The sequence below is a fragment of the Mauremys reevesii genome, linkage group 17 (genome assembly GCF_016161935.1).
Source record: "Mauremys reevesii isolate NIE-2019 linkage group 17, ASM1616193v1, whole genome shotgun sequence".
Taxonomy (NCBI): domain Eukaryota; kingdom Metazoa; phylum Chordata; order Testudines; family Geoemydidae; genus Mauremys; species Mauremys reevesii.
Genome location: NC_052639.1, coordinates 11,440,749 through 11,460,696, shown reverse-complemented (window position 1 = coordinate 11,460,696; position 19,948 = coordinate 11,440,749). Strand labels below are relative to the sequence as shown.

The 19,948-nt window shown below is 52.5% G+C and overlaps 1 long non-coding RNA gene across 3 annotated transcripts; it reads left to right on the top strand.

Moving 5' to 3' along the window:
- The first annotated feature begins 4,949 nt into the window (after positions 1-4,949).
- LOC120385085 lies at positions 4,950-14,303 on the top strand. 3 transcript variants are annotated; one of them, XR_005589250.1, is made up of 4 exons: positions 4,950-4,993; positions 7,693-7,775; positions 8,707-8,861; positions 13,759-14,303. It is a non-coding gene; the product is annotated as an uncharacterized LOC120385085 (long non-coding RNA). The 3 variants fall into 3 exon arrangements; XR_005589251.1 differs by lacking the exon at positions 4,950-4,993 and adding an exon at positions 5,349-5,373; XR_005589252.1 differs by lacking the exon at positions 4,950-4,993 and adding an exon at positions 5,423-5,522.
- The last annotated feature ends 5,645 nt before the right edge of the window (positions 14,304-19,948 follow it).

Sequence of the window (19,948 nt, the reverse complement as noted above, 5' to 3'; positions counted from 1 at the left end):
ATAGCATCATTATAATCAGCCAATCAGAACCTCTCCATAGACCTCTTACACAACAACCTTTCTACAATATTGGCTGCGAATATAGAACAGTGGTCGCAACAGTGATCTATACAGTTACAGATTATGTCAGTAATGTCACAGGAGGTGACACGGTTCTGAGGGCTGGAGAAAATGCCTTCTAGTGAGCTATTGAAAGAGCTCAACCTGTTTAGCTTCTCAAAAGAAGATTGAAAGGTGACTTCATTGAAGTGTTGAAGTGCCTTAATGGAGAGAAAAGATTGGGTATTAAAGGGCTCTTGAATCGAGCAGAGAAAGGCCTAAGAAGACCCAATGGCTGGAAGGTGAAAAGAGACAAATTCATATTACAACTAAGGCACAAATATTCAACAGCGAGGATGATTCACCACAGGAACAAGTTACCAAGGAAAGTGGTGGATTCTCCATCTCCTGATGTCATTTCATGAAGACTAGATGCCTTTATGGAATGTGTTTGCCCCAAAAGTAGCTCTTGTGTCCTACAGGAGGCCTGCGATACACAGGGGGTCAGATTAGATGCTCTAATGGTCTCTTGCCATAAAGTCGACTAATTTCTGAAAATCTGAGGTAGCATTGGGAGCAGCGTCTGATGTTTCCTGCCTAGCCGGCTTGCTGCCTAGAACGAACGCTCCTTGAGTGGGGTGATCCACAGGAGTAGCTCAAACCTGCAAAGTGCCTGGCCAGGGGCAGGACGTTAACCCAGCAAGGGAGGGGTGTGGCAGTGACATCACAAAGGCCTTTTGCAGGACCTCAGCCTATTGGTCCAAGGTGGTGGGGAGGTGGTGACCTCACAGAGAGATGCTGACATCAGCCAGGCAGGACAGGGGCGAGGGGCCAGGGAAACCTCAGAGACCCTGTGGCTTTACTGGAGCAAGTCTCCTTCTCCAGGTCTCCTTCTCCTTCTCCAGGTCTCTCTCTGAGGACTGAGAGAGTATTCGGGTTTATGGACGTGAGCGCCAGGAGGAACCTCTTTCGAGTTTTCTCCTTCCCTTTTAGTGATTTTACTAGAAAACAGCCGTCCCTGTTTAGAAGGTAAGAGCCTCCTGGAGGTTTGAAACCTGTTCAGTCTGATCCATCTGGTGAGAGTTGAATTCTAGGCATGGAAAACACGTGCTTAAAGAGGCAGAATTTTATTGCGCACCTGGGATTTTGTCCCTTAGAATCACTGGGGACATTAGGGTTTGTCCTTTTTGTTTCACATTTTCCTCCATCCCTTCCTCCCTCCTTTCTCTTCTTCTCTTGCTTATTTTGTTCTTTCTCCTGTTCCCCTCCCAACACCAGGAGGGGGGGGGTGTTGCGGGGGAGGGCTCTGCAGCTCCCACTGTAGGAGGTCCACCCAAAAATGTGAGGCTGAAATAGTGCTCAGGCAGTCAGGACCGGATTAGCCTTTTGTGGGTCCCGGCACCAAACATATTTGTAGGCCCCTATGTAGTCACTGTGGGCTCCGAGTGTGGGCCTGGTGGGGCAGTGCCATTGGTGCCATAGGATACCCGGTACTGAACCTCAGAGACATTTTTCATTTTGATCACACACCCTACATGACTGTACGCCTTGCCATACACAGCTCCCTCCGCCCCGGGGTTTTCTTATTGAGCTGTACACCCATGTGGGTTTACCAGTGTCCACAGTGAGCAGAACTTTCATAGTGATCAAGGAAACTCCCCACAGATTTATCTCCTTCCTCATTCAGACCTTCTCTAGCCATGTCTCCAGTACCCCCCATGTCACCAGTCACGGCAGGTGGTCCTAGTCTCAGCTCAGAGTTCTAAAGCCAGCAGATACCTGATCAGTTCTGACAGATTCCCCCCCTCAGCCCCCATCCTGCCATGTGAACCAGCCACCTGCAAACACCATCTCCCCAAAGTCAGGACTGAGCCCTTGGGAATCTGAAGCCACCAGCCTCTCTCCCTCTGCTCCCATCTACATGCTAGTCTGCTACCTGGTCACCACCACCTCTCCCCATACTTGTTTCCTTTCCACTTTGGAAATGCTCCCACCCAGCTGGAAGCTCCCTCTGCCAGCCTGACCTGCTCCCTCCTTCCCTGCTCCCCTTGACATTCCTGTCCTACTGGTGCCCTCTGTTCCTTGAGGTGAACTCCAGTGTCTTTAGCTGCTCTAGCTTAATGGCCCCAGTTGTCACAGAGCCACCTGCAGCTTCTCTGGCTACAGCCATGGGGCCAGTTCCCAGAGGCCAGCCTTAGCCAGCTGCAGCTACTAGCCGCAGGAGGGGTGGCAATGCCAGGGCTGAGCATGCTTGAACCTTGCAACGGCAGCACTAGGGGCTCTAAATCCTCAGCCCTGGCCCTAGGCAGCTGCAGACTCTGGAGTTAGGCACTTCCCTCCTCTAGGCCATGGCTTTAAATACCTGCGATTCCCATCACCTGCAGCAGAGGCCACCAATTCCCACGCCCCCCTCAGCCAGCACCTAGTCGTGCAGAAAGTGCAGCCTGAGTGATTTTGGAGGCTGGGGTGCCAGGAGGTTCCCATCCCTGAGCAGCAGCTCTGCAACAAGCTCACGTGCGTCCCAGTTGGGACATTAGCTGTTACTGACAAGGCTTGTATGTGTTCTTTTTTTTATCTCATTGTTAGGTGTGAGAAGTATGAACTGTTGAATAGGTTCCATTAGTTGGTTAATAAGATGTCTACGAAGTAAATCACTGGCTTTAAAATAAGATCCAATCTGGAGCATATGAACTATTGACCCCTGGACTCCATCTCTGAGAGGGGACTTGTTTACCATCAGGGGACAGGCTCAAACCAGTCCAAACCAGTTTTTCCCGCTGTGACGTTATGACTGTGATACAATATCTCATTGAAAGATGGCAGGGCCAGAAAGAGTTCATTAACTCATAGACTGACCTAACCCATGAGTGAACCTTAAGGACGGGTTAGGAAGATATGTAAATGACTAGAGCTTTGAAATGCAAGTCTGCATTGTTAGAGGTAGAAGGGGAGATGTTTGCTCAGGGCTTGGGATGCAAGCAAACAAGTCTTGTCTATTGCTATAGTTTTAATTCAAAGATCAAAAAAAGGAATATTAACATTTATAATGATACTTGAGTAAAATAGTATTATTGTCTCTGTGTCTCTTTGAAGGTTGTGCTAACCTGTATCTGAACTGTTTAATGGGTAAATTACTCTGTGCTAATTGCCAGGATGTTTGGGAGAAGGAGTTGAGCCTATTGTTTTCTCAGGCCGAAAGGCTGCTGGAAATGTATAAGAAGCCTGGGACACGATCCTTCTTCATCTCAGATCTGCTTTGGGTTTCAAGAGGGGGAGACCTTAAGCCATAAGGATTGAGATCACCAGTCATTGACTGGGGCCACCCTGAATATGGAACTTGGACTATAACATATGGACTATTTCTAAAAGGACTTTTGGCAACTACAAGCTCATCTCTACTGTGTATCTGAACCTCAAGAATTGAATTCAAGTCTGTCTGTAGATTAATCTTTTAACCAACACTCTCTATCTTTTCTTTTTTAATAAATTTTAGCTTAGTTAATAAGAATTGGCTATAGCGTGTATTTTGGGTAAGATCTAAGTTATAATTGGACCTGGGTATGTGGCTGATCCTTTGGGATTGGAAGAACCTTTTCTTTTATATGATGAAGTAAGATTCTCAGGAATCATCATCATATCTGACAGGTGTGTCTGGACGGAGGCCTGAGGCTGGGCACTTTAAGGGAACTGCGGGGTTTGGACTTCTAAGTGACCAGTAAGGTACTGTAGAAGCTGTTTTGTGCTGGTTGGTAAATCTAAGTATTGGAATAACCACCAGCATTTGGGGTTTGTCTGCCCTGTTCTGTTTGCAGTTCACCCTGATTGAGTGACCTCAGCTGGCTCCCACGGGCAGCACCGTCACACCCGCCAAAACCAGCCCTCAGCGTTCTATCTCCTCAGCCCTTTTCCCGCCACAGAAGTGATATAAGGACGTGCTCAGTGCCTGCGCGGGGCCGTCCCCCCCCAGCGACGGCCCCTCCACGGTCGGGTCTTCCCAGTGCTCCCGAGCCGGAGAGCGACGAACCCCCTGGGTCCCGCCGTGAGACTGAGGAACAGGAGGCCTGTCACCCCCATTCCTGCCGTCCTGCATCCCTGGTGTCCAGCCTCCCACGGAGCCCCCGGGGAGTGAGAGACCCCGGGGGGGGCACTGCGGCTGGGCAGGAAAGTGACTCTGCCCCGGGGAACCCGGGAGAAGCCTCAGAGCTGCCTCAGCCCCAGTGGAGCTGCAGCAGGAGCTGCCCCCGGCATCGCTGGGATTTGGGGGGCAGAGACTGGGGCCTGGCGGGGGATCCTGTGGTGTGGGGGAGATGGGGGTGTCAGGCAGGGAGGAGAAGCTGGAGTTGGAGGGGGAAGGTCAGTGGGACGCGGGGGAGGGGGTTGAACGGTCTCGGTGCAGCCAGGAAATTCCCCAGTGGGGGGAGAAGTGGTGGGCGGGGGTAGGGGCGAGGGGGGTTAATTGGATCCTGTCCCGGTTTGTGCCACATGGCTCTCGCCCCGATACAAATTCTCTCTAGTTCTGCCTTTTCTCGCTCAGTGTCTCACACGGGGCTATAAAATCTGGGGCGATTTCCCCCCTTTCCCCTCCAATGATCAGCTCTCCCGTCTCCCCCGATTTCCCCCGTTCTCCCCATGAGTCTCAAACGTCAGTTTAAAATCTTCTCTCGTGAGGGGCATTTTCCACCCGTGTTATCTGCAGCGATTTGTCCTTGTGTAGGTGGGAAATTGTTGCCCTGCGTCATTCCCAGCACATGGCTGCCCCTGGAGTGGGGTGGGATGGCTCAGTGGCTTAATGCTCAAATAAATTTGTTAGTCTCTAAGGTTCCACGAGTACTCCTGTTCTTTTGTGGATACAGACTAACACGGCTGCTCTGAAACTATGTAACTGTACTCTCTATGCCAGGATCTAAATCATGAATGAAGATATTGAACAGAACTGGACCCAGAGCTGAGCATGGTGGGACCCCACTCCTTATGCCCTTCCGGCCTGACTGTGAACCACTGATAACTACTCTCTGGGAACAGTTTCCCAACCAGTTATGCACCCACCTTAGAGTAGTTCCATCTAGGTTGTATTTCCCTAGTTTGTTAAGGAGAAGGTCATGTGAGACTGCATTGAAAGCCTTCCTAAAGTCTAGATAAACCATATCTGCCGCTTCCCCATCCGCAAGGTTTGTTACCCAGTCAAAGAAAGCTATCGGGGCTGGTTTGACACAACTTGTCCTTGATAAATCCAAGCTGGCTATTGCTTCTCTCCTATTATCTTCTAGATGTTTTCAGATGGATTCCTGAATTGTTTGCTGCATTATCTTCCTGGTGCAGAAGTTAAGCTGACTGGTCTGTAACTGCCTGGCTTGTCCTTATTTCCTTTTTCATATATGGGAACTACATTTGCCCTTTTCCAGTCTGCTGGAATCTCTCCCATCTTCCATGACTTTTCAACTATAATAACCAAAGTAAAACTAGCCCATTGGGTCTGTGAGCAGGTAAATCGCCTCCCTCGCCCAGCAGCTCCCCCAGGGCAATGACCCAATGCCTCCCCCCACCACAGGGACAGAAGCTGAAAGTCCATCTGATGGCAGGTCAGGGGCTAGCGTGGAATGTGCTGGGATCTCGGCCTGGGCCCTAGTGGGGTAGGTGACCCCGTCACCCGTAACCACACCCAGCAAGGCCTGCACCGATTTTCTCCTGTCTGTGAGTCCCAGCAGAGAGACCAGGGACTCATTGGTCCATGGAGAATGAGCTTTCCCAGCTGGGGGCTGCAAACCAGTGATCAAGGGCAGCGGGTGAGGGGAGCTTGCACTAGCGCTCCTGCAGGGTCCATGGTGTGGGGTGAACAGAGAAATCCAGTGTCCAGGGCTCTCAGGCCACGTGTCCATTCCACTGCAGGAGGGGATCTGGGAGCAGCCCGGGGACTGGGGCAGGAGTCGGGAAAGCAGCCGTCTGGGAGAAGGAGGGAATTCAGCTGTGCTGGGAAGCTGGGCTGAGCAGAGATGCTGCTGCAGATGCTGCTAGTTCCTGAGTACGACGCTGCAGCACTTTAAATACATGGTTAATATAGAGGTTGCAGCTCAGCTGAGTAGTGTGCTGCACTCATTTTAATGGTGTTAGTGGCTTTGCCAGGGTATAAAACCAGGGCCGCCCAGAGGATTCCGGGGGCCTGGGGTCTTCGGCGGCAGGGGCCCCCACTTCGGCGGTAATTTGGTGGCGGGGGGCCCTTCCGTTTCATGACCCGCCACGAAGTGCCCGGAGACCCGTGGCGGGGACCCCTGCTGCCGAATTACCGCCAAGACCGGGCTGCACGTCGGCGGCGGGTCCCGCCGGCAGTAATTCGCCAGCAGAGGGTCCTTCCACCCCAGAGCGGAAGGATTCCCGCCGCCGAACCGGGAGCAGAAGAAGCTCAGGGCCCGGCCCGCAAGAGTTTTCCGGGCTCCCGGAGCGAGTGAAGGACCCTGCTCCAGGGCCCCGAAAAACTCGTAGGGGCCCCTGCGGGCCGGGGCCTGGGGCAAATTGCCCTCTTGCCCCCTCTCGGCGGCCCTGTATAAAACTGAGGTGCAGCTTCACCCTGGTCACACCCCTCTATCCCTGCTCCACCCCCTCCCCCTCCAGTCTGTCCATGCTCCCCCCTCCCCGAGCACTCCTTGTGCCTACAGCTGCTGGGGGGAGGCACAAGTGGCACCTGTGTGGGAGGAATTTCCCAGGGTGGGGGAGGGCTTTACCCCTTCCCTACAGCCCCTTTGGCCCACCCTGGGCAGCATGGGAGGCAGAGCACAGTGGTGGGCTGGGGCCAGATTTCAAGAATGTCTCTTGATGTCAGATCCAAATATGGGATCCTGCCTTTACATGCGTAGGGGCTGGACACCTGCAGTGCCCAAGGACTCCACATGCAGCTGTGGCTGCAGTTGGAACAAGTTCCCTGCAGTCCGGTAGTTCAAAGGGAGAAACTGAGGTACCCAAAATTAGGCCATTGTTGTAAATTGAGGCCTTTCCGCCTTGCCCGTTAACAACAGTCGGTGGGCTAAGGCTCATTGGAAGTCACTGTTTAGACTTGATCACGGCTGACGTAGTCCTGGTCATAAGCAGAAGCCTGGCAGTGAAAGGTCCTGATTCCATCCCCAGCCTCCAGAGGCAGATGGTCCCCCAGGGATGGAACAACCCTGGGGAATATTTTACACTCACAGTCTTTCCCACGGGCTGGGTAATTCCACAGTCTCATTCACAGGGCTGAGAACCTCAGGGTTAAGTTGCACAAAGTGAAACTAACTGAAATGTGCCCCCTGCGCTGCACGCTGTGCTGTGCTGCCCTGGGGAGATGTGGCTTTAAGCTGCTGTCCCAGCCCCTTCCCACTCTCAAGAAGGACTGGGCCAAAAGAGATCTGATGAGGTTCAACAAGCGTAAGGATTTTTATCTCTCTAGGCCGATCTGATCAGAAGATCTCGGGGAGCCTTACAGTTTATCTCCCGCTGAGTCCCCCTTTTAAGGCCATCTATCAGAGCTGACTTTAATGAACTCCACACACACAAAGCTATAAAATAAAACAACAACACTTTATTTGCTAAGGGGAGAGGAAGGAATGGAAAGGGGAATGGATTAATGATTCTGGAGATTCGAATAACACACAGGCACTTATAATACAAGATGTTCTATCTTTACAGACATCAGCGATAAAGGGGTGCAGGATCCAGAAAAGAGAAGCCAGTAGTGAACACTGACCGTGGACAACAGATGAAACAGACAGGTACGTATCCCTATCTTAACTCCCACCCTAACCCGCTTTGCGTCGTCCTGAGTGCACGATTGATCTAACTAATCGGACCAGGTCCGTGTATGCAAGTTTGCTTTCCCAAAACAACAAACAAACAACCCCAACTTAATTAGTAAGTAGCTATTGCAGGCCCATAGCCAGTGGCAAGATTGTACCGCACCAGGAGAGAGAGCAGCCACCTGCACCTCTGACAGCTCAAAAGCTCAAGAGCCAGTGCCCCTGGCCCCTCCCCTCATTGGTCTCTGTAGGGAGCTGTTGCTGGGCAAGGTCAGATTCCTGCTCTTCCCACTTTCCCGCCTTTTCTAGGTACTGAGGAACAAGAACCTGACCCCCAATGGAGGTCGCCTTGTCCTTTACCAAAACAAAATGGCCTTTTGATTTACAGAACTTATTTTAACTTTTATACAGAATAATTCGGCAAACATGTATACTGAAATTAACATTTCCCCTCTTGTCGGTGTTACACCTGTTTTAAAAGATGTAACTGCCGACACCTGTGGCTTTGCCAAATTATGACCCACCCGATGAATAAATTGTCACATGGCGAAAAATTTGCATTGAACCCAAATACAACCATAGTATTACAGAGGGGGTAGTGCTGATTAAAACATTCCTTATCGCAGACTGGGGATGTGTAATAACTGTTTGATTTGCTTCTTCCCTAATTACCACGGGACCAGTTAAACTAGGAATAGGAGAAGGAAGAACCAAAACAAATTGGTATACTCTTATTCCATACGGACCTACCATAGACCATTTACCAGAGTCTGCCGTTGTAACATTCATTTTAAACCTCCCTATACAAGTCTAACTATTTACGGGAAAATTTAACCTTGATCTTACTGCAGTAGAAAGTTTTACAATGAAAAGACTCTTCCTGCTTTACATCCATTTCCCTGCATAGACGAACTATTGCAAGAAGGTGTGGATACAACAGTACATTGAGAGCCGAGAAGGAAGGACTGTGCTGGAGTACTAATTCTGAACATGGCACTAGGTCTTTCATGAACCCAAGGAGCTGATATATTTCCAGAAACCCACCCCATGGTACATGCTCAGGTACTTCCAATTTAATGCAACCGCAAATCTGAGAACTGTTGGGCACCCTAAGTTTGGTACAATTCCCAAAAGAGGTTTTACTATATCCCACTTACATGACATTTCTGTTTTTCTCTGCATCCCACAGGTGCAGCCTGATAGTTAAGGCACATTTCTGAAATTACTGCTTGAAATATACCTGCCTTGTTCGATCTTTCTTTGACCCACTTGAGCACACAGCACGGTTCTTCCTTGATCATTAAAACAGAAATGGGGTCATTTTGTTCCAAAGGATCCAGGGTGGCCATGGGATCCTCTGTGGCATAATGACTCCTGTTATACAGAACAGATGGTCACCTTCAACCAAATCAATTAACCAAACCTTAACAAATACAGTGCAACCTATATACATAGAGAATAGGATGATGGCGGTCATGTCGATCTAGGAATGGAAGAGAAAATATGATTGGCACAGTTAAATGGGTTGATTTCCTTTCCATTCCTTTACCTGGCTGCTATGGAATCACTTTAATTTGATCCCCTTCTTTGCTGGTATTTGAACCTGATATACAGAGGCACTTGCTCCGTTTGTTATGATAACTGGACCCACCCAACGAGGACTAAGGACATGGCCTTTTCTATATAATACCTAAACATTACCTTTGTACCAACCACCCATCCTACATCATTAATGTGGCCTAACCAAGCACTAATGACTTGGTTATTAGCTTTTAGTTGAGGAGCTACTCGATGTTGAAGACTGCTGATGGTGTCTAGCAACTGTGACATGTATAAGTCTATTTGCACCCTGGGAAGGTACTCATCCGGTGGAACTCCTCCCACCCACTAAAGTTCAGGGGTGTGCATAATTCTCCCAGTTAGCATCTCGTGCGGTGAAAACCCTCACACAGTTCTAGTAGATCGCATGGCCGCTAGGATATATGGGAGTTTGCTATCCCAATCCCTTCCTTGCACATCTATTACTTTTCTAAGAGCAGTTTTCATGGCTCTATTAGCCTCTCGACGATAACAGACTTTGCGGGTGAGCAGCTATGTGCAACCGCTGTTTGATGTTTAGTATCAGAGGGGTAGCCGTGTTAGTCTGGTTCTGTAGAAGCAACAAAGAATCCTGTGGCACCTTATAGACTAACAGATGTTTTGCAGCATGAGCTTTCGTGGGTGAATACCCACTTCTTCGGATGCAAGCAGTGGAAATTTCCAGGGGCAGGTGTGTATATATAAGCCAGCAAGAAGCAGGCTAGAGATAACGAGGTTAGATCAATCAGGGAGGATGGGGCCCTGTTCCAGCAGCTGAGGTGTGAAAACCAAGGGAGGAGAAACTGGTTCTGTAATTGGCAAGCCATTCACAGTCTTTGTTTAGTCCTAAACTGATGGTGTTAAATTTGCAAATGAATTGGAGCTCAGCAGTTTCTCTCTGGAGTCTGGTCCTAAAGTTTTTTTGCTGGAGGATGGCCACCTTAAAATCTGCTATTGTGTGGCCAGGGAGGTTGAAGTGTTCTCCTACAGGTTTTTGTATATTGCCATTCCTAATGTCTGATTTGTGTCCATTTATCCTTTTCCTTAGAGACTGTCCAGTTTGGCCGATGTACATAGCAGAGGGCATTGCTGGCATATGATGGCATATATTACATTGGTGGACGTGCAGGTGAATGAACCGGTGATGGTGTGGCTGATCTGGTTAGGTCCTGTGATGGTGTTGCTGGTGTAGATATGTGGGCAGAGTTGGCATCGAGGTTTGTTGCATGGGTTGGTTCCTGAGCTAGAGTTACTATGGTGCGGTGTGCAGTTGCTGGTGAGAATATGCTTCAGGTTGGCAGGTTGTCTGTGGGCGAGGACTGGCCTGCCACCCAAGGCCTGTGAAAGTGTGGGATCATTGTCCAGGATGGGTTGTAGATCCCTGATGATGCGGTGGAGGGGTTTGAGCTGGGGACTGTATGTGATGGCCAGTGGAGTCCTGTTGGTTTCTTTCTTGGGCTTGTCTTGCAGTAGGAGGCTTCTGGGTACACATCTGGCTCTGTTGATCTGTTTCCTTATTTCCTCATGTGGGTACTGTAGTCTTGAGAATGCTTGGTGGAGATTTTCTAAGTGTTGGTCTCTGTCTGCGGGGTTAGAGCAGATACGGTTGTACCTCAGTGCTTGGCTGTAGACAATGGATCTTGTGGTGTGCCCGGGATGGAAGCTGGAGGCATGAAGGTAGGCATAGCGGTCTGTAGGTTTTCGGTATAGGGTGGTGTTAATGTGACCACCACTTATTTGCACCGTGGTGTCTAGGAAGTGGACCTCCCGTGTAGATAGGTCCAGGCTGAGGTTGATGGAGAGGTGGAAGCTGTTGAAATCATGGTGGAATTTTTCTAGAGTCTCCTTCCCATGGGTCCAGATGATGAAGATGTCATCAATGTAGCGTAGGTAGAGAAGGGGCGTGAGTGGACAGGAGCTGAGGAAGCGTTGTTCCAGGTCAGCCATAAAAATATTGGCATATTGTGGGGCCATGCGGGTGCCCATAGCGGTGCCACTGATCTGGAGATATATATTGTCATTAAATTTGAAATAGTTGTGTGTGAGGATAAAGGCACAGAGCTCAGCAACCAGTTGTGCTGTGGCATCATCAGGGATACTGTTCCTGACAGCTTGTATTCCATCAGTGTGTGGGATGTTTGTGTAGAGAGCCTCTACATCCATGGTGGCTAGGATGGTGTTCTCTGGAAGGTCACCAATGCATTGTAGTTTCCTCAGGAAATCAGTGGTGTCACGGAGATAGCTGGGAGTGCTGGTAACATAGGGTCTGAGTAGGGAGTCCACATATCCAGACAGTCCTTCAGTGAGAGTTCCAATGCCAGAGATGATGGGGCGTCCAGGATTACCAGGTTTGTGGATCTTAGGTAGTAGATAGAATAACCCTGGTCGAGGTTCTAAGGGTATGTTGATTTGTTCGGTGTTAGTGTAGGGAATGTCCTGAGTAGATGGTGCAGTTTCTTAGTGTATTCCTCAGTGGGATCTGAGGAAGTAGCTTGTAAAATTTGGTATTGGAGAGTTGTCTGATGGCCTCCTTTTGGTAGTCAGACCTGTTCATGATGACAACAGCACCTCCTTTATCAGCCTCTTTGATTATAATGTCAGGATGGTTTCTGAGGCTGTGGATGGCATTGCGTTCTGCACGACTTAGGTTGTGAGGCAAGCGATGTTGTTTTTCCACAATTTCTGCCTGTGCACGCGTCGCGGAAGCATTCAATGTATAGGTCCAAACTGTCATTTCGACCCTCAGGAGGAGTCCATATGGAGTTCTTCTTCTTGTGCTGTTGGTGGAGGGTAACTGTGTATCAGTGCGCTGTTCAGTGTTGTCCTGGAAGTATTCTTTGAGTCGGAGACGGCGAAAGTAGGCTTCCAGATCGCCGCAGAACTGTATCATGTTGGTGGGGGTGGCAGGGCAGAAAGAGAGTCCCCGAGATAGGACAGACTGTTCTTCTGGGCTGAGTGTGTGGCTGGATAGATTGACGATATTGCTGGGTGGGTTAGGGGTATCACGGTTGTGGCCCCATGTGGCAGGTAGGAGTTTAGACAGCTTACAGTCCTTTTTCCTTTTTAGAGAGGTGAAGTGGGTAATGTAGATCTCCTGTCTTATTTTAGTGAAGTCCGTTTGTATGGAAGTTTGGTTATTGATGAGAGTCTCTAGGTTGGAGAGCTCTTTTTTGATGTTTTCCTGTTTGCTGTATAGTATGCTGATCAGGTGGTTCCTCAGTTTCTTAGATAGAGTATGGCATAATCTCTCACTGTGGTCTGTGTAGTATGTAGATAGCAGTGGATTTTTTACCTTTAGTCCATTAGGTATGATGTCCATCCGTTTACATTTGGAAAGGAAGATGATATCCGTCTGTATTTGTGCAAGTTTCTTCATGAGGTTGATGGATTTCCACTCCATACGGCTAAATGCAGTGCCTTGCATGGTGTCAAGTATCAGAGGGGTAGCCGTGTTAGTCTGGTTCTGTAGAAGCAACAAAGAATCCTGTGGCACCTTATAGACTAACAGATGTTTTGCAGCATGAGCTTTCGTGGGTGAATACCCACTTCTTCGGATGCAAGCAGTGGAAATTTCCAGGGGCAGGTGTGTATATATAAGCCAGCAAGAAGCTGTTTAAGGCCGCACACAGCGCTTTTGTGACTTCACCCACAAAGTGTGGTCCTCTGTCTGAATCTATTTCTGATGGGATACCAAATCGAGAAAAGGTTTGTTCCAGTATTTCCTCCTTTATGTTAGGCAACCACGCCACTTAGACACCCGTTCCAAAGTTTTGGACGCAGCATAGTGTCCCTGGCCATGAGCTACAGTTATTAGTTCTTTTCGTGGAGTTATTGGCATAACCAGTAAGGCCGCACACAGCGCTTTTGTGACTTCACCCACAAAGTGTGGTCCTCTGTCTGAATCTATTTCTGATGGGATACCAAATCGAGAAAAGGTTTGTTCCAGTATTTCCTCCTTTATGTTAGGCAACCACGCCACTTAGACACCCGTTCCAAAGTTTTGGACGCAGCATAGTGTCCCTGGCCATGAGCTACAGTTATTAGTTCTTTTCGTGGAGTTATTGGCATAACCAGTACAGGTAATTCACAGTTTGGTGATGTTGCTATAATCAATCCGTTTTTGTCCTTACATATCCTTGATGTTTCCCTGCTGTTAAAAGGGCTTGGAGATCATTATCCTGTTTTTGCAGGGTCAAGATGCCATGGCCTGCTGACACATCTGGAGACGGCATCTTAACTACAGCAGCTGAAATTGGGTCTTATCCCATGTATATGCTGATCCTAACCTAGCAGCTTGTTTTGCTAGCTGATTGGCCTGATTGTCAAGCGTGGCCAGAACCGACCCCTGTATGGGCTTTTACTTTGAACTCTTTTCTTCCAGATGGGAAGGGCTTGAACCACCCAACTAGAAGCAGAACACAGACAGATGTTTTCCTCAGGTGCTACCCCAGACGATACTGCCAGGACCGCAATTCATTGTGCAGCTTGTGCTGACGGCGGCCTCACCGTACCCTGCACCACTTGCTGTGTCCCCTCCTGGATTGCAGCAAACCCTGCAACAGGATGCCCTTCGTGGTGACAAGCACTCCCATCAACTGCCCAGAGTGTTAACCCTTTTCCTTGTACTTCTTCCCAGGATGTTGCTAAGAAGAATGGAGATAGTAAGTCTAAATCAGGATCTGGCAATGGACATTCGTGCTCATCTCCTGCGGTAGTCGGAGCATAGGGAAGGATTCTCGTATGGGGGGGATCTTCTCAGTACGAATATCCCGATTGACCAGACTTAGAGTCCATCCCGCCAGCCGGGGAGAGGATACCCTTCCCTCATTAATTCTTCCAGAGATGACATATTTTACTGGAGTATGGCATGTCCTCACCACAATGAGAGCTGTGCCACTTAAATATTCCCAATGTGTTAGGGACCATACCAGGCGAATACCTCACGTTCGCAAGCTGAAAACCTCGCCTCCACCTCACTGAGAGTTTTGGAACCATAGGCCATCGGTCTCACCTGGCCAATTTGTTTTTGCAGCAAAACAGCTCCAGTGCTTGCTGGAGTAGTTGCCAGGTGCAAGTAAAATGGCAGGCCTTGTTTAGGAGAGGCTCGCTGGTGCAGCCGCTAGAGCCTTTCTAAGAACATTAAAAGGCACCTTTCACAATTGGCAAGTCAAATCCTAGTGAGGAAAAGACAAAGAAGCGTAAACTCTGGCAAGTCCAATGAAAAGTATAGGGCAGAGGCCAAAATGAACGTGAAGAGCAACTAGCCAAGGCACAACAACTAACAGCAAAGGTTTGTTAAGTACATGGGATCAGGGCCGGCTCAGGCACCAGCCTACCAAGCACGGGCTGGGGCACCTTGGGAGGGGGCACTCGGGGTTGGTTTTATTGTTTTTGTTTGGCCAGGCGGCGCTGGGAGGCGGGTCTTAGGAGGTGTGGTGCCGTGTTGGGGCGGGGACTTGGGCGGGGCTCGGCTGGGGCGGGGACTGGGGCGTCGTGCCGCTCGGGGCGGGGATGTGGGTGGGCGCCGCTCAGGGTGGGGACTGGGTGGGCGCCGCTTGGGGGCGGGGCTTGGGTGACGCTCGGGGCGGGGACGTGGGCGGGGCAATGCTCGGGTGGGGACTGGGCGGGGCAATGCTCGGGGGCGGGGCTTGGGTGACGCTAGGGGCGGGGCCTTGGGCAGCATGATGCTCGAGGGCGGGGACTTGGGCGGGGCAATGCTCAGGGTGGGGACTGGGCGGGGTGCCGCTCAGGGGGCGGGGCTTGGGTGACGCTACGGGCGGGGCCTTGGGCAGCCTGACGCTCGAGGGGCGGGGCCTTGGGCGGGGCACTGCTCAGGGTGGGGACTGGGCGGGGCGCCGCTCGGGGGGCGGGGCTTGGGTGACGCTCGGGGGCGGGGCCTTGGGCGGTGTGACGCTCGGAGGGGGTCCATGGGATGCAGGAAGTCTGCCAAACGGTCAGCAAAGCCACTAGGCAATCGGTGCTAAAGGAGCACTCCAGGAAGACCAGGCCACTGCGGCGAAGCTAAAAAAGTTCCTTGCTTCTGTCTTCACTGCAGAGGATGCGGAGGAAATCCAGACACGCCAGCCCTTCTTTTGAGGTGACAGATGCTAGAATCAAAGAATTATAGACCCATCAGGTTAGAAGGCACTGCAAGGTCCAGGGAGGGTGTTGGGGTGATGTGGGGGGTTGGGGGTGTTGGCTGTGGGTGGGTGTTTGGGTTCTGGGTGCTGGGTCTGGGCTGGGACCGGGGGTTGGGGGTTGGGTGCAGAAGGGGGTACAAGCTCTAGGAGGGGGTTTGGGTGCTAGGTGCAGGGTCTGGGCTGGGACAGGGGGTTGGGGTGCAGGAGGGGGTTTGGGTTCTGGGTGCAGGGTCTGGGCTGGGACAGGGGTTGGGGTTTGGGTGCAGAAGGGGTACAAGCTCTAGCAGGAGTTTGGGTTGTGGGTGCTGGGTTTGGGCGGGGATTGGGGTTTGGGGTGCCGGAGGGGTTTTGGGTGCTTGGTGCAGGGTCTGGGCTGGGACAGGGGGTTGGGGTTTGGGAGCAGAAAAGGGTACAAACGAGGGAGTTTGGGTGCTGGGTGCAGGGTCTGGGCTGGGACAGGGGGTTGGGGTGCAGGAGGGGGTTTGGGTGCTAGGTGCAGGGTCTGGGCTGGGACAGGGGGTTGGGGTTTGGGAGCAGAAAGGGTACAAACGAGGGAGTTTGGGTGCTGGGTGCAGGGTCTGGGCTGGGACGGGGGTTGGGGTTGGGTGCAGAAGGGGGCACAAGCTCTAGGAGGGAGTTTGGGTGCTAGGTGCAGGGTCTGGGCTGGGACAGGGGGTTGGGGTGCAGGAGGGTTTGGGTGCTAGGTGCAGGGTCTGGGCTGGGACAGGGGTTGGGGTTTGGGAGCAGAAAAGGGTACAAACGAGGGCGTTTGGGTGCTAGGTGCAGGGTCTGGGCTGGGACAGGGGTTGGGGTTGGGTGCAGAAGGGGCACACGCTCTAGGAGGGGGTTTGGGTGCTAGGTGCAGGGTCTGGGCTGGGACAGGGGTTGGGGTGCAGGAGGGGGCTTGGGGACTGGGTCCAGAGTCTGGGATGAGACATGGGTTTGGGGTGCAGTAGGGGGTATGGGGGGCTGGGTGTGAGAGGGGGTTTGAGTGTTGGGTGCAGGCTCTGGGCTGGGACAGGGCGTTGGGGTGCAGGAGGGGTGCAGGGTGTGGGTCTGGGCCAGGGATGAGGAGTTTGGGGTGCAGCAGGAAGGCTGCCCTGGGGCTGGGGGGGCCAGAGGAGGATTCCCCAGGGACAAGACACTCACCCAGGCCCCACCAGGCTGCTGCTCAGGAGGTCCAACCGGGATAAGCCCCTCCTCAGATTCGACTTGGAGTCACCTGGTGGGGCGGGAGGCTGCCATGCGCCTCCTACTTCCACAGGCGCAGCAGCCGCCTCAGCCTGCCCCCAGCGCCGCTCCTAGCCTGCAGTGGCAGCGGCCAGTGAGGAGCACAGTGTGGAGATGCAGGGGCAGGCAGAGACGCTGGGGAGGCACGTGGGGGTGGCAGGCAGGGCCGGGAGGCACGTGGGGTGGCAGGCAGGGCCGGGGATGCTCTGGGGTGGCACGTGGGAGTGGCAGGTCGGGCTGGGGAGAAACCCTGCCCTGAACATTGGTGGCCGGGCCTCGAGGCCCTGAATTTGCTGGAGCCCGGGCACCACAGGCCCATATAACTCGCCGCCTCTGGCAAGGTTCATCTAGTCTAACCCCTGCCAAGATGCAGGACTTTGTGTCTAACCCACCCAGCTTCTCTCTTCTGGCTGGGGTCCCTTGACTGCAGCAGCTCCCCCGATCTCCTCGCTCTCCTCTTTCCCTTACTTCCTTCACTTCTCTGCCCACTGGTTTGCTGCATCTCTGAGTCCTCTCTATATGCCCTGGCCCAGCAGCTAGTTGCCCAGGCTACACTCCCATTGCCATCCGTGGGGGCAGCCTGGGCTGTGAGGGCTGCAGGTTTTGGTCCCTGGTCAATGCAGGTGCTATGGCTGCTGCACAGCTACGTGGTGACTCCTGCAGCCCATCACCAAACTGCGGGGCCATATTCTGCAGGGTGGCCTCCCTGGCTGAGATTCTGGGAGCAGAGAACCCCTGGGTCAGAGAAGGAAAATGGCCCACACAGAACACACTGTCAATGGCTCCCACAGACGTCCCGTGACACCCGACTGTGCAGCCCAGAAGTTCTCCTGCTCCTTCATTGTCACCGGGCAAGAGTCTGGCAATGGGAATGGATTATGCATCTGGGCAAGGAGGAATTGGCCATGGAGGTGGAGGAGGACTTGGCTTTGCCCTCCTTATCCTCCTCCTCATCCAAGTCGTCCTCTTCTGCTTTCTTCTCCATGACCACGTGCTCCATTCCCATGGCCAGGTCCTCCCCCTCCTCCACTTCCTCCTCTCTGGCCAGATCCTCCCTCTCCTCTGTGGCCAGGTTCTCCTCCTCCTTTTCCTCCTCGTCCTCTTCTCTGGTCAGGTCCTCTTCCTCCTGCTCCTTCTCCGTGGCCAGGTTCTCCTCCTTCTCATCTTCCTCTCTGGCCAGGTCCTCTTGCTCCTACTCTTCCATTGCCAGGTCCACCTCCTTCTCTTCTTCTTCCCCCTGCATCGGCACATCCTCATCCTCCTCCATTCCTGGGTCCTCCTAGTCTATAGTCAGGTCCTCTACCTCTTCTTCCGCCTCTTCTTCTTCCCCCTGCATGGCCACATCCTCGTCCTCCTCCATTGCCAGGTCCTCTCCCTTCTCCTCCTCCTGACCCAGATCCTCCTTGTCCTCCTCTGTGGCCTGGTCCTTCTCCATGGCCAGGTCTTCCTCTTTCTCCTCTGGAGCCAGGTCCTCCTCCTCTTCCTCCTGCTCCATGGCCAGGTGCTCCACTCCTGTGGCCAGGTCCTCTTCCTCTTCCTCCACAGGCAGGTGCTCCTCTTCCTGCTCCATGGCCAGGTCCTTCTCTTCTTCCTTTTGCTCCATGATCAGGTGTTCCTTTCTTCCTCTTCCTTTACCTTCTTCTTCCTCCTCCTCAGTGATCAAGTCCTCTTCCTCTTCTGTGCAGAGGTCCTCCTCCTCCTCTTCTGCTGACAAGTTCTCTTCCTCCTCCTCTCCTCTGCTGCAGACACATTCTCCTCCTCCCCCTTTCCTCTGCTGCAGACACATTCTCCTCCTCCTCCTTTCCTCTGCTGCAGACACGTTCTCTTCCTCCTCCTCCTCCTCCTCTTCTTCCTCTTCTGCAAACAAGTTCTCCTCCTCCTTTTCCTCTTCTGTAGTCAGATTCTCCTCTTCCTTCTCTTCAGACACATCCCCCCCCTCCTCCTCCTCTTCTTCCTTTTCTGCAGACACATTCTCCTCTTCCTCTTCCTCCTCCTCCTCTTCTTCCTTTTCTGCAAACAGGTTCTCATCCTCCTCCTTGTTCTCTTCTATAGATATTTCCTCCTCCCCCTTCTCCTCTGTGTCCAGGTCTTCCTCCTCCTCAGTGGTAATGTTCTCCTCCTCTTTCATCACTAGCTCCTCCACCTCCTCCTCTTTTTCACTAATCAGGACTTGCTCTTCCTGCTTCTCCTCCTCCTCTGTCTTTAGATCTTCCTCCTCTTCCTCTCTTTCTGTGTCAGGGTCTTCATCCTCCTCTGTCTTTTCCTCAGGGGCAAAGTCCTTCTCTGACTGGTCTGTGGGGGTCTCTGCATCAGAGAGACAAGGGCAGAGGGTGACTCTTGCTGGGGAGGGGGGAAGAGGAAGGACAGGGGTGAGAAGGGATGGGGAGAGCAGATTTAATGTTTCTCCCTCCCATGTAAGCATCGAAAGGCAGAGAGATCCCCACAGTGTCCCTCCCATAGACCCTCAGCCCTGTGGCCCCATGGCAGAGTGGGCCCTTCACTGTCCCATCCTCCCTGGGAGTTGCTCCAAATCATCAGGGACCCACTTCCCAGAAGCTCCCCCCATGCCCCATTGCAGGGGGTGGCTCTGCAACTCCCGCTGATGTCATTGAGCTCACGTGGCTCTGGCCAGACCCTGGGCTGGGATCCCCACAATGACTGGGACAGAGCGACTGGGTGTTAATGGCCCTTGCTCCTCCCCATGCCCAGGGGGTCTCCTCACCTGCAGTGGAGGACCACTCAGCCTCCGTGTTGCAGAGAACCTCCAGAGAGTAGCTGCTCTCCTCTCCGGCAACAGTTAAGCAGCTGAGGCAGCGATCCCCCAGCTCCTGCCCTGGGAATGCCTCCTGCTGGCCCACGCAGCTGGGATGAGGGCAGGCCTTCCAGCAGAAGCAAACCCAGAGCTGCGTTGCCTGGCTCCTGCCATGGGCTGAGTCCTGCCTGCCCAGATTGAACTTAGGCCACCTCCATCTCGGCCTGGATGTTGTCTCTCTCTGCTCAGCACCAGCCCTGGGGGCTGGTTTCCTCCCAGTGAGCAAGGCCGAGCAGGACCATCTCCTGGGGTGGCCGGGGCCTGCTTCCCATGCCATGCGGATGGAGGGGCAGCTCTCTGTCTGGGGACGCTGGCAGCTGGTCCCCTCTGGCTCCGTGGCCACCTTCCTCCTGAGATACCTTCTCAGCACGTCCATCCTGGAACTGAGC